Source organism: Mus pahari, chromosome 14 (genome assembly GCF_900095145.1).
Source record: "Mus pahari chromosome 14, PAHARI_EIJ_v1.1, whole genome shotgun sequence".
NCBI classification, from domain to species: Eukaryota; Metazoa; Chordata; class Mammalia; order Rodentia; family Muridae; genus Mus; species Mus pahari.
Window position 1 is genome coordinate 88,782,454 of NC_034603.1, and position 12,624 is coordinate 88,795,077.

Below are 12,624 nucleotides of genomic sequence, written 5' to 3' on the forward strand. Positions count from 1 at the left end.
TTGTGCAGGATACCCTCTTGTTGGAGGATGTGCTTTTGCAGTCGGGACCTGGTGGCATCCACTGTTAAGGACTCCTTGAGCCTCTACCATGTGTAGCACTTGCTGGGCCTCAGTGACCAAGACACGATCTGTCATTTGGTCTTGGCAGGTGCCATCCAGGGAAAAGAGAAGACGCTACTTTGGCCAGCTGTGAAACTTTTTGAGAAAGGGCTATGGCAGTGGCAGGGTAGACAGGGAAGTGTCACCATAAACTGCTCCCTGAAGGTGACATTTGACCTTCAGATTCTCAGCTTACTCTGAGTTCCACTACCCAGTGGAGAAACCCTGGCAAGGGTCAGAAGCAGGTGGAAATGAACTAGCTGGGCTTGGGGATGGCCAGGAAAGTGATCTGGTGATGATGGTCGCCAAGGGACATGGCAGCCATTCTGCCCACCCTTGCTAGACTTCAAGGAAGCCAGGACAGACAAAAATCCAAAACTACCCACAAAAGGGCTTCCTGTAAACACTTTAACTCTTCTCAGGGCTCCACCTACCCTGCTGGCTGCCACCCAGCCCCTGTGCTTTGTTGAAGTTCAGTTTGAAAGCCAGGTGTTATCCCATACACCAGCCAGCACTAGGCTGCCCACTAGCACTCTATAGTTTGTGCGGAAATCAGAAGTGAACCAGACTAACAGAGACTAAAAGTCATACACAACCCTACACATAGAGACACTCAGCATCCAGGAGTCCAAGACAACACATTCTAGCATGAGGCCACTCCAAGGTGAATGGAGGGATCCTTTTATCTTCGCACCTCTAGAACAGTCAGTCTTTTTAAACAGCCACACATATTTATAGGTAAGAAGAATGCCTTAGGCCTTTCAGTTAGCACCACAGATGCAAGCACAAATCCTTTTCTTTCCCACCTTGTTTCCTCTATCTCATACAAAAGTGATTCTAGAGGCACTGCTTCAAGGTTTGGGGTAGAGATATAGGTAACAAACCCTGGTAGGCAAGATGCCAACCCCAGGACCCTCCAGACAGTAAACAGGCTCCAGAAAGCAATAAGGGCGTGTACATGTCCAGTGGTCACAGATGATGTAGCATGACAATCCAGGGTGGCTGAGTTCAAGTTCAAGAACAGGCAGTGGAGAGACTTGGGAAGAGGGTCTGTATTCCAAATCTCCAAAGAACTGAGAATCTGACCTCACTGAGCAGGCTGAGCCCTCCTCTCTGCTTCCTCTCATCCAGTACTTTCATTGTGATACTGTAAGTTTACTTGAGTTTACTTGAGCTTCACTGGTTACTGGCAGTTACTTATGGCTATGATGAATACTTGCCAATTGTCCACATCCAAAAGCCCCCGGGTTACTCCTCTTTCAGCAACACCCTGGATCTGAACCCAGGGAAAGCCCTCGGGGTGCAGTTGTCTTCCTGGTCACTAATGTCCCTCAGAATCTGGAATAATCTGTTTCCCTTTCTCATCCCTTTCTTCTTTCTTGTCTTCCTTCTAAAATAAATTTTCATGGTATAACAGCAAAGCCTAATCATTGTAGAAGTCTGGGGGAAATATTAAAGAATGTTACATAAGCCAATTATCCAGCTGATTTGGACACACTTGGCCTTGTTATTGAATATTAATATTACACTGTGTACACTCCTTGAGGTGGGAGAGTGGCCAGGCTCCGCTCCTGAGGACCTCGTCAGTCACTGGGCACTCCGTCCACCAGTGGCCATCAGGTAACTTTTCTCTTTGCTTGGTGTAAACACTTCCCTGAGTCCAAGGAAGTGACCACGAGTGGCCAGCACTGCTCTGGTGCTCCCATCGAGCGGCCAGCACTGCTCTGGTGCTCCTACTGGGTGGCCAGCACTGCTCTGGTGCTCCTACTGGGCGGCCAGCACTGCTCTCCCATTGAGTGGCCAGCACTGCTCTGGTGCTCCCATCGAGCAGCTAGCACTGCTCTGGTGCTCCCACTGGGCGGCCAGCACTGCTCCGGTGCTCCCATCCAGTGGCCAGCACTGCTCTGGTGCTCTCTGAGGTAGAGGTATCCTCTTTAAGGCCTCAGCTGACTCTCTCTACCTGACCCTGTCCCTCCACCCTTACCGCTGCAATCTTATAGTTTCTTTAAGCACAACACGGCTATTGTGTCTTCCATACCTTCTCATTCCCCTTTTGGAATGCTTCTTTCTGACCTCCAACCTCTCCACCTGGCACCTGGCTAGTAGGGCCCCAAATTTATTTGCTTTTGCAATCAAACTTGTCCTCAATACCCTTTAGATAATCAATCCAAATGGCCACCTAATGGCACCCTAGATCCTGAGACCTTTACAAATACTGTGAGCAACTGGGGAATTGAAGAGATTCCCCATTCCCTGCAATCAAGTTTTCTCTTTTCTCTGCTCCAAGCTGTGTTTGTTTTTGCCTGGTCGTCCAGTTGTATCCCCACCCCCNCCNCANACACACACACACACACACACACANACACACACACACACACACACACACACACACACACACACACACTGTGTAAATGTCCTGTCTTTCAAGTTATAGTTGATGGGTCTCTAAGTTTGTTGTAAAGAGAGAGCCAGCTTAGCAGGAGGGGGAGAAATCAAAGGAGCAGGTCAGCTGCAGGGTGCCTCCCCAACCCCCACTCCTTCCTGGCTGGTGCTTCTCTCAGCTCCCTCCTGCAGCATCCTCATCTATAGCCAGGGCTCAACATTTTCCTATCTCCAAGCCTTCTTTCTTCTCAGCTTCCCAGATTCAGTTGTCTTTTAGGTATGAGTGGCTTAGACTGTTGTTTTACACTGTCGCAGGACAATTAAAAACTTGCTCTGGAGTTGGAATACGGCTTCCCCTACTCTACATTCAAGCATGATTATTTAAAAGTTTCCTCTAAAATCTATGTCCCATACCAGGCTAGCTATGTACTGGGAAAGGAGAGCAAAGCAAAATAGACAGACCATTCCCAAGTGTGACTATCGCTACTCAGCTCCTACTCTTTGGGTTTTAGTTTATGACTGTGTAAACTTTCCATACCTCAAGATCTTGGGTATGATTTAAAAATCTATAAAGTCTGTAACAAAGGGGTTAACTTAAAACTTATAACACCAGGGTTGATAGTTAAAAGTCTATACATAGGTGATCTTAAAGGAAACATGTGGCTTGTTGCCATCTTAACCACTGTCCCCCATCGGGATGGAGGCAGCCTCGTGACTGACAGCCATCTTTGCTAGGGTTGGAAAGGATGGATTTTGCCATGTGACATCACTCCCATCTGGATTAAAGTGACCACATGTATAAGCCAACCATGGAAAGAACCAACTCCTCCTAGCTATGAAGTCCAAACCAAATGATCTCACTATTTTCAGTCACGCTAATGAGTTTCCCCCTCACTACTGGCTTCAACCCACAGTCTCTTCTCTCCCTCTCCAACCTCTTTGGTCTTCCTCTCTCTTCAGAGATAGACCACCCAAATCAACCCTCTTGTGTGCCCACTTTCAGGCCACTGACAACCCTTAGTTCTCCTGTTTCTTGCTTCTGCTCTACCACGGACCCTCTCTAACCCCCCTCCCCGTCCTAATGTGGCCACAGTTCTCCCCTGTGGGATGTTACTGGAGTGGATACTTAGTCAGGGTACATCTCCCCTTCTCACTAAGTGAGCTCTCTCAGAAATATATTGGCATTGTATACCACTAATTCCTCTACCTTCATTAAGGAGTTCCAATTTATTACCTAATCTTACAACCTCACCTTCTATGACATTTATGTGATTCTCACCAACAACCTTCTCCCCGAGGAGTGCAGGTAAGTCTGAGACCAGGCTAGGACACATGCAGATTAAATCCACCAAAGTAATACTGCTCACCCAGTCTGAGTTGATCTGAGTTGGTCTAAGTTGTTCCCTAACCATGATCCGTAGTGGAACTACAATGCCCTGGGGGCATTTTAGCTAGAGACCAACTTATGACTTTCCTCCTTTCTAGTATCCATAAAGCTGCCCTAAAAGTGGTAAATTATGAAAAAATACAAGAGGTCATCCAGGACAAACATGGAAACTCATCTCAATTCCTAGACCACTTTATAAAGGCCCTCCTACAATATAACAATCTGGATCCCAAGACTCCAGATGGGAAACTACATCTTATGACCTACTTCTCCCAGAGTTTCCCTGACATTAGGGCCAAACGTAAACACCCAGAGAGGGTACCCCTGACTCCACACGCAGAAGTCTTAGTGGTGGCCTTTAAGGTATACCATGGGAGAGATGAGAAAGCCCCAAAACAAAAATACCTGATGCTAGTTAAGACCTTTCAGTCAGCCATAGCAACTGTCTCCTTGCTTCCAAAAGCCTGTGAACCACCATGTCCCTGGTCAAATGTGGTCAGGAGGGTCACTGGGCCTGGGTCTGTCCAGAACCTTGCAAATCCACCAACCATGTCCAAGGTGTCATCAAGAGGCCCATTGGGCTACTAACTGACCCCTGTGTCTCTCTCAGCATGAAGACATCAAGCCCAGACTACCCTCTAGCAGACCTCCTAGGGTCTGGCCATGGACGACTGAGAAGGTCTGGGCTCCCAAATGCCCGATCATCATCATGTCTAACAGAGAGCCTTGGGAAGTCATCACAGTACCAGGACAATCTATCTCCTTCCTTCCAGACAACAGGGCTATCTACTCAGTCCTGATGGGTGTTACGGGGACTCATCTCTCCTTTCTGTTTCCCTATTGTTGGGGTAGGAAGAAGGCCTTTACCAGCCTCACCAAATCCCACTACTTAGCTGTATCTTTAGGGGCATTCCCCTTACCCAGTCCTTCCTACTGGTACCAACTTGTCCAATCCCCTTGCTGGGAAAGGGACCTTCTACCTAAAGTGTGAGCCTCTATTCTTTTTGCTCCCAATGTCTACTTGACCCTAGGCTGGCCAGCCGTTTCCCTTCTTCCTTCTCCTCCAAACCACAGTCCAGCACATCTTTCTCTTTACTGGCCTCCCAAGTAGGTCCCTGAGTATGGGATACCCATAGCTCCTCTACAGTCAAGTCTCCTCTTGCCATCCATTGCCAAACCCTACCAATTACATCACCCAGGCTCAATACCCACTCTCTCCAAAGTCTCAGAGAACTTAAGCCTCCTATTTCAGCTCTCTTAAGAAAAGGCTTTTTGTGCTCCATGCCTTCTCCCTTTAAGACTCCCATACTCACAGTTAAAACAAACAAGCAATGGGATATACCACTTGGTTCAGGATCTCCAACTTACCAATTCAGCAGTGTTTCTCCTTCACCCCCTAGTACGCAGCCCCTATGCGCCCCTCTCCACTACCTCCCCAGGGACCTCTCATTTTTTTGTTTTAGATCTCAAGGGTGCCTTCTTTTCCATTCCTCTTGATTTCCAGTCTCATACCTGGACACCACCTTTCTACCCAGCTCACTTGACAGTCCTACCCCAGGGGTCCCAGGACAGCTCACATTGATTTGGCCAGGCTTTGGTCTCTGTCTTACTCCATGCTTCTTCCTAAATCCAAGCTTATGCAGTACACAGATGACCTTCTCTGTAATGTGTCTCTGCAAACTAGCTCGTCTAACACCTCTACTCTACTAAGCTTTCTGTCTGGCCAGGGATACAGGGTCTCATCCACTAAGGTCCAGCTGTCCACCCCTCAGGTTACTTTTCTGGGGCAAGCTATTGCTCCAGTTCACAAAACCAGTCACCTTAGATAGAAACACTTAATTCAGTCCCCACCACCAAGGATGAAATTATGTCCTCCCTAGGGATGTTTAGTATCCTATGCTCTTCTTGCTCACCCCCTACAGGACCCCTCACACAAACCCCTCCTTGCTCCCATTACCATACCCTTTTGTAAGTTTCAACAGGTCCTCCTTCAGGCTGCAGACATTCATCTTCTCGACTTAACTTGTCCCTTCTCTCTCTATGTCACAGAAAAGAAGGGATATGACCTCAGCGTCCTAGGTTACCTTCCTTTATGACGACAACATATTTATCAAAACAAACAAACAAAACAAAACTGGGCTATATTATCCAAGGATAAACACCTTGCCTATGTGCTTTGGCCATAACAAAATTCTTATATGTGAATCAAGAAGTTAACCTTTAGGGCGCCTATTACTGTCTTCTTTCCTACCACCTGTCCCACCTTCTGACATACCAGGGTCACCAAACACTGTCCCCTTCTTGAGTCCCCTCTCTTCAGTTAGCACTAGAAGAAGACATTACATTTACCTTTCAGCTATGCCCACCTCTCTTGACATTTCAAATCTCCTTCCTGGATTAATTCAGGATATTCCCAACCTCACTCTTATGTTGAAACCCTAGAAGAAATATCATCTCATCTCACACATATTCAGGACACTTACACTTGGAACACAGGTGGCAGCTCCTTTGTACACGAGAGTCTGAAAGGCAGGATAAGCCATTGTTTTGGACATCAAGGTGGTTGAGGCACAGGCTCTTTCAACCTAAACCACAAACCAACATGCTGAATTAATGGCTCTTAACCATGCATTTCAATTAGCAAAGGGACAATCCCTAAACCTTTATACAGATTCCAAATATACCTTACATATTCTCCTGTCACATGCAGTGATCTGGAGGAAGCATGGACTGTACTAGTCCATCTCTCAGTCCCCATGGTGTCTCTCTCTCTCTCTCTCTCTCTCTCTCTCTCTCTCTCTCTCTCTCTCTCTCTCTTCAGACTTTAACCTCCACACATCAGTTACTAAATAATACTCTGCCTGGTTACTTTGAATGTCAGTTGTGTGTTCCTCCTGAGTCAAACTCATGACCACTGTTTGTGGCCTTGTCCATTGGCTTAAATCCCCTCCCAACCTTTGGCTAGCATTGTAGCATTTCTAGGTTCTGACAATGACATTCTAATTTCATTAGATTCTAATCTTCAGTTACAGCGGAGTGTATGTTGGCCCTTATCCTCTGCAAAAGGCTGGAATGTTAGAGACAAAATAACTACCTACAGTGACTATTGGCATACCAGGAAAGGTACCTTTTAGAACCCAGCAGACCCAAATCTGTCAACAGGTAGATTCATTAGCTAAAGAAGATCTACAATGTGATAGGGCATTCAACCTGCTCTGTGAGGACAAGGAGGTTATTATATGGCTTTAAGAAAAAAATTCCTGTTCTATACAAACCTCTTGGAAAACATGAGCAATAATATATGTTACTGCTGGAGCAGCAGGACTAACTGCTACTATCAGTTTTCTTCTCAGTTCATCCAAGATCTCCAACAAGTGGCTCAGACCATCCTTACCACTCCAGGGCCATAAGAATGCCTAGCCACTGTGGTACTACAAAATCAGGGAGGATTAGATTTACTAACAGTAGAGAATGGGTTACTTCTTTCTCAGGGAGGAATGTTGCTTATATGTCAACCAATCAGTTATAGTAAAAAGCAAGATCTGACAACTCCAGACAGATCTCAAAAATCATAAGGATCTACTTATTGCTTCTAGCCAGTGGATCATTGACAGTATGGAATTGGTACTACCCTTCTTAACCCCCTTCTCCTTTTCCTAATTCTGCTAGTCACACCATACCTCATAAACTTCTTGTTTAGATTTCTTCAACAACAGATCCAAAAGATTTCTAACCAGACTTTTAATCAGTTGCTACTACAGGATTACTGGCCAGAGGCCTGCAACTCTCAATTATACCCTGAGAGTGATGATCAAGCTTGCTCCAAGGACTTCAACACCTCCATTTACCAGGAAGTGGTGTAATGGTAGTGTCATCCACCCTCCCCCCCTTGGTTAAACAATCAGTAAATAATCAATAGTGAACAAAAAAGGAGGGAATGTAAGACACAGCAAATGGCCAACCTGGACCCCAAGAGCCTCCAACAACAGCCACCCAGGCCATCCCCCTCCCCTAGAATACCCTAACAGCTGGGCCTGGCCTCTCAAAGCATGCAAGTAGGCAGGCCCTACACCTGAGGACCTTCAACCACCAGGCTCTGCCCACAGAATACTCTAATTGCCATTCCTGGCTCTTGACTGCCAGAACACTTTCCTCTCAGAGCTGTAACAGTAACACACTATATATAAAGATGTGTGGTTTTATTCTTCCTACTAATGTGGTTATATTGTGTTTCCCCTCTGCACAACCTGTGCTTCCCTCCCAGAGACAGGCTGCCTGGAATTTCCCTTTAACTAAACTCGGCCTCTTCAAAATGCCCACCCTCTCATAACTGACACTCTTGGTAATGGGTGTGTGTGTGGACCACCTTCTCCTGTCAGCTCTACAGGAGTATAAGTTGGCTCTTCACACCAACAGGGACAGCATTCCTTGCCATGCAGAGGCCCCCATTGTAAGCACCCCCACTCTCCCCCTCCGAAGGTTGCTAGGCTCCACCCCTAGCCATTTCTGGCTGCCAGGCCCTGCCCCTACCTGAGACTTCCCTAAACTATTCCACCACCTCCCCCAAGATGGCCAGGCCCCACCCTACAGAAAAAAAAAATCCCACCAATCCTTGATCTTGCCCCAAGATCAGGCCACACAATCTCTCCAATCCCAGACCACCCTGGAAAGTGTCCCCATCCCCACCCTCACCCCAAAACATGTTATATAAACCATGACTTCTGTTCAGTTCTCTGTTGCTTCTTGCCTGAGCAAAGGCAGCTGCCCTCCTGGGGTTTTCCCTCCCAATAAATCCCTTGTGTGAGGTTTGTTGTGCAGTGTGACTCTGTGGTATTCTTTCCCAGTTGAGCTGTAATACTTACAGTATACCCACTAACACTGGTTGTCCCAAATGGTTCTAGTTGCGAGCAGAGCTGGGGTAGGGAATTACTATGGACCTAGGGGCCTCTGTGGATATTGTCTAGCTTCCCCAACAGGGTGGAAAAGGTGAAACACCTATGGAGAAGTCAATCCGGTGAAGGGTGAAAGGACCGGAGGATAGGAGCATGGGGGGAGGGAGTCCAGGGTCCATAGCATCTAGGGCCCAGTTGTCATTCTCGAGGCTGAATTGACAGCCAGATGCTCAGTTCACCATTATTGCCTAAAAGAGAGTTCCTCTGAGCTTTCTCACTTCTAAAAATCTATATAGGGACCAGTATCCCTGCCCCAAAGACAGGGAGAGTAAGGGAGAGATAGAGCTGAAGCTTCGACTTGCCTGTAGCCCGAGACCCTTGCTGCAGCAAAGGCTCTCTAGCCTGCTGTGTTGGCCCAAAGTTCCCCATATACCTTAGTGGGTCAATGCTGAGGAAGGAGCAGGCTTCTCACTCACAATTTTGCAATTTTGGAAGGACCCCATCAACCACTCTTGTAGTCAGAAACCCATGGGTGTTCCTTAGGTTTTCTACTACTGGCAGGGTACAGGTGGCACAGAAGGTATGTAAGGGCCAGCATCATCCTGCCACCCTTATGTCCTGTCACCCCCTCTTTCTCATAGCAACCCCATCCTCATTTCTGAGGTCTCCTTCCAGTTATTCCCAGTCCTGTTGGACACTGTAAGGTGGGCTGGGATGAAGGGTACTGACCTTGCCAAACTATTTTAGGCCTTTGGATGCTCCTTTCCCGGGAAGCCACTCCAGTGGCCTCAGGAACAAGGTAGTACACACAGGTAACATACTGAAGACAAAAGACCTGGCCTAATTAACATCCTCTAAGCTTAGTCTGTTTGTCTGTCTGTCTCTCTTTTTCAGAGATTTATTTATTTCATGTTTATGAATATACTGTAGCTGTCTTCAGACACACCAGAGGAGGTGGTGCCCATTACAGATGGTTGTGAGCCACCATGTGGTTGTTGGGAATTGAACTCAGGACCTCTGGACAAGTAGTCAGTGCTCTTAACCACTGAGCCATCTCTCCATCCCTAAGTTTTGTCTCTTGACTCAGGGTGGACCCTTCTGTCCTGTGGAACCCTCAGAACAGGAGGATTCCTGGTTCTTGTTTTTATATTTATTTTATTTTTTTGTCTCAGATGTGCTCAGCATGGGGCCCTACCTTGGAATAGCACTTTCATGGCTCTCATGGATCCAGGGCTTAAGGTCTGACTTTTAGCCCCCACCCCACCACTCCACCCCCATTGGGCAGCCTCCAGCTTCTTTATCTTCTCTAAAGATAGGACTAAATGGGTTGATGATATGGATAGATACACGTCCCAGCAACAAATCCTTATTGATGGGAATATACAGCCACCTCTCAGCTGGGCTGAGTCACTGAGGTGCAAGTAGCCATTGTCTGTTGGGGAGAACCAGCCCTCTGTCTCTCAATGAGGACCTTAGCTGTAGTCAGGAGGAGAGACACCAAATCCAGGTCAACTGGGAAACTATTGAGTGGTAATTACACTGTCTACTGTCCCCCTTGTCTACATATAGTCAGCTTCTCCCTTTTTACTGAGTTCAGGCTGTGCTCACATATGTTCAGACAGCCTTCCCAACAGGACCAAACTAGTAAGGTCTACCTCCTAGTGTATGAAGCATGTTATGCCTTGGTGGGTCTAAAGTTCTAGTTTAGCTGAGGTTGATTAGGACTTACACGGATAGAATCAAGCACAGACGTAAAACCTCCCATCCTTTAACTGGTTACAGGCCCTCTGAGGTTTCCTATCTAGGAAAGCAGACAACACACAAATAACAGAGTGATTCTTTTTCTTAGCTATGAAGTTTCAGGAAAGGAAGGGGTTCTACTGGGTGCTAACTTCCTGCTGTCTATCTGGAATTATTTGTTATTCTGTAAGGATGGTCACAGATAGCTTCCTCTGTGAGTCAGGCTTAAGTTCCTCTGAGAGTTAGATTCAGATTCTCTACCAGGTTCCTTGTAAGGTAATATCTGTCTAGGACAGCTCTCATCCAGGTGCCAGGTGTCAGGCTCCCATGCCAGTTGTGAACTCTCAATAGGGTACTACTGCCCTGTAGCTTCCTCAGATGTTTAGTAGGACTAGGCTTGGTGAGGGACAGACAGATGGTCTTCAGTGGCTCAGTGTCTAGAGACATCAAAGATACACCAGGGTAAACCCCAACATCCTGAGGGCTGGTGTCTGTGTATAGCTTCTTGGTTATGTCACAGCACTGTGTGTCTATGGTCCATCATCCTTGTAGACAGAGCTCCTGTTGTAGTGCTTAAACTTAAAAGGTCATAACCTCTGTGACCACTACATAATTTGGGGGATGTGTATGTATGAAGAAAGCTACACACACAGCTTTCTTCCTGGGGAAAGTGAACAGACTTCACTACAATTTTCTGATGTTTCAGGCACACAGAGAACCTTAGGCAGTGGTTGGGTGGAGCCGCTGCTCTTTCCTTAAGCAACAGGAAGAATTCTCTCTGGTCATTTTTGTCGTGTGAATCAGAAGGCTAGATCTGACTTCTGACTGGTGGGACACTCAGCCACACCTTAGATTATGGCCACTGTCATATGGTGACTTCACCATATTCCACCCTGTTCTCCTAGGTTATTTTCATACCTTTTCTCTTCTTCTCAATGCTCTTAGCTACTACATACAGTACCAGGTGCACACAAATATCTCTTGGCCCTCAGTTCTCACCCTGGTCCTCAGCTCCTCTACATCTTCTCCTGACCCAGGCAGAACTATCTGTCCCCTAATTTCATAGGCAGCTTTTGATATAGGCCAGTAGTTCCAGGCCAGAAACAATGATAGGCTAGATGTATGGATTGATTTTTTTGTTTTGTTTTGTTTTGTTTGAGACAGAGTTTTTCTGTGTAGCCCTGGCTGACCTGGAACTCATTCTGTGGACCAGGCTAGCCTTGAACTCAGAGATCCATCTGCCTCTGCCTTCCAAGTACAGGGATTAAAGGTGCGTGCTGATGTCTTGATATTCTATCATAGGTTTCTTTGCCTGGGTCTCTGTGGTCACATGACTAACAACTAAGACTTGCTTACGTCAAGCTGTCATTCTCATGTATGAATTCTGATGTAGCTGAACCTCTCCTATGGCCACCCCTTCTCCCTTAAGAGCTTCCTCAAGAGTCAAGTGCCCACTGGTGGGATAACTACATCTTGCTGCCCCTTAGGCTGTAATCTTCCAGGCACCACACACAACTGTCCACACTTATGTGCCCTGTGTTTACATACTTTAGGTTATACATTGGCCATTATACCTGGACTTAAATCTGTGGCTGTGGATCTTGAGCCCCTTGCTCTCTGGACCTGAGGGAGGTCAAACCAGCTAAGACTCCCTTTCTCCCACTTTTCTCTGACTCATAGACAGCAAACCTGAGAGCAAATTAGGTTAGGGGGAGCTAGGTGAAGGTTGCTGGGTTGAGGCCTCTGGGCTGTTTCATGTCGTAATTACAGGTTACTCAGTGCAGTTGCTAAATGTTAAATTACAAGCGTTGGCTCTCTGTGCATCATTTGACCACAATTATGATAATTATGTCCTTGTCAGAAGGTCAACAGAGTAACTCAGAGGAGGATACTGGGGTGACAGATGACTTGGGGGGTGGGGTTGAGTAGGGCAGTGTTCTTATATTAGCACCAAAGGCCAAAGCAGGGCATGGCTGGCTACTTCAAAACTTTCACATGCTGAAAGAAGGCAGATTTTTTTCCCCCAGATGATTCTTTAGTGATAGTCATTTTGTGCAACAGGATCATCATTGATAAACAATGGAAATCTCAAGATTTGGCAAAAGCTATCACTATTGGCAGTTT

General features: G+C 46.7%; 1 protein-coding gene across 1 annotated transcript in view; it reads left to right on the forward strand.

The window, feature by feature from the left end:
• The window catches only part of Metrnl (meteorin like, glial cell differentiation regulator), a 36,659-nt gene that overhangs the window by 6,399 nt on the left and 17,636 nt on the right, over nucleotides 1-12,624 (forward strand). Inside the window, exon 2 of the mRNA XM_029546200.1 lies at nucleotides 1,646-1,719. The gene's annotated coding sequence lies outside the window, so the exon portion shown is untranslated. The remainder of the gene's footprint in view (nucleotides 1-1,645; nucleotides 1,720-12,624) is intronic.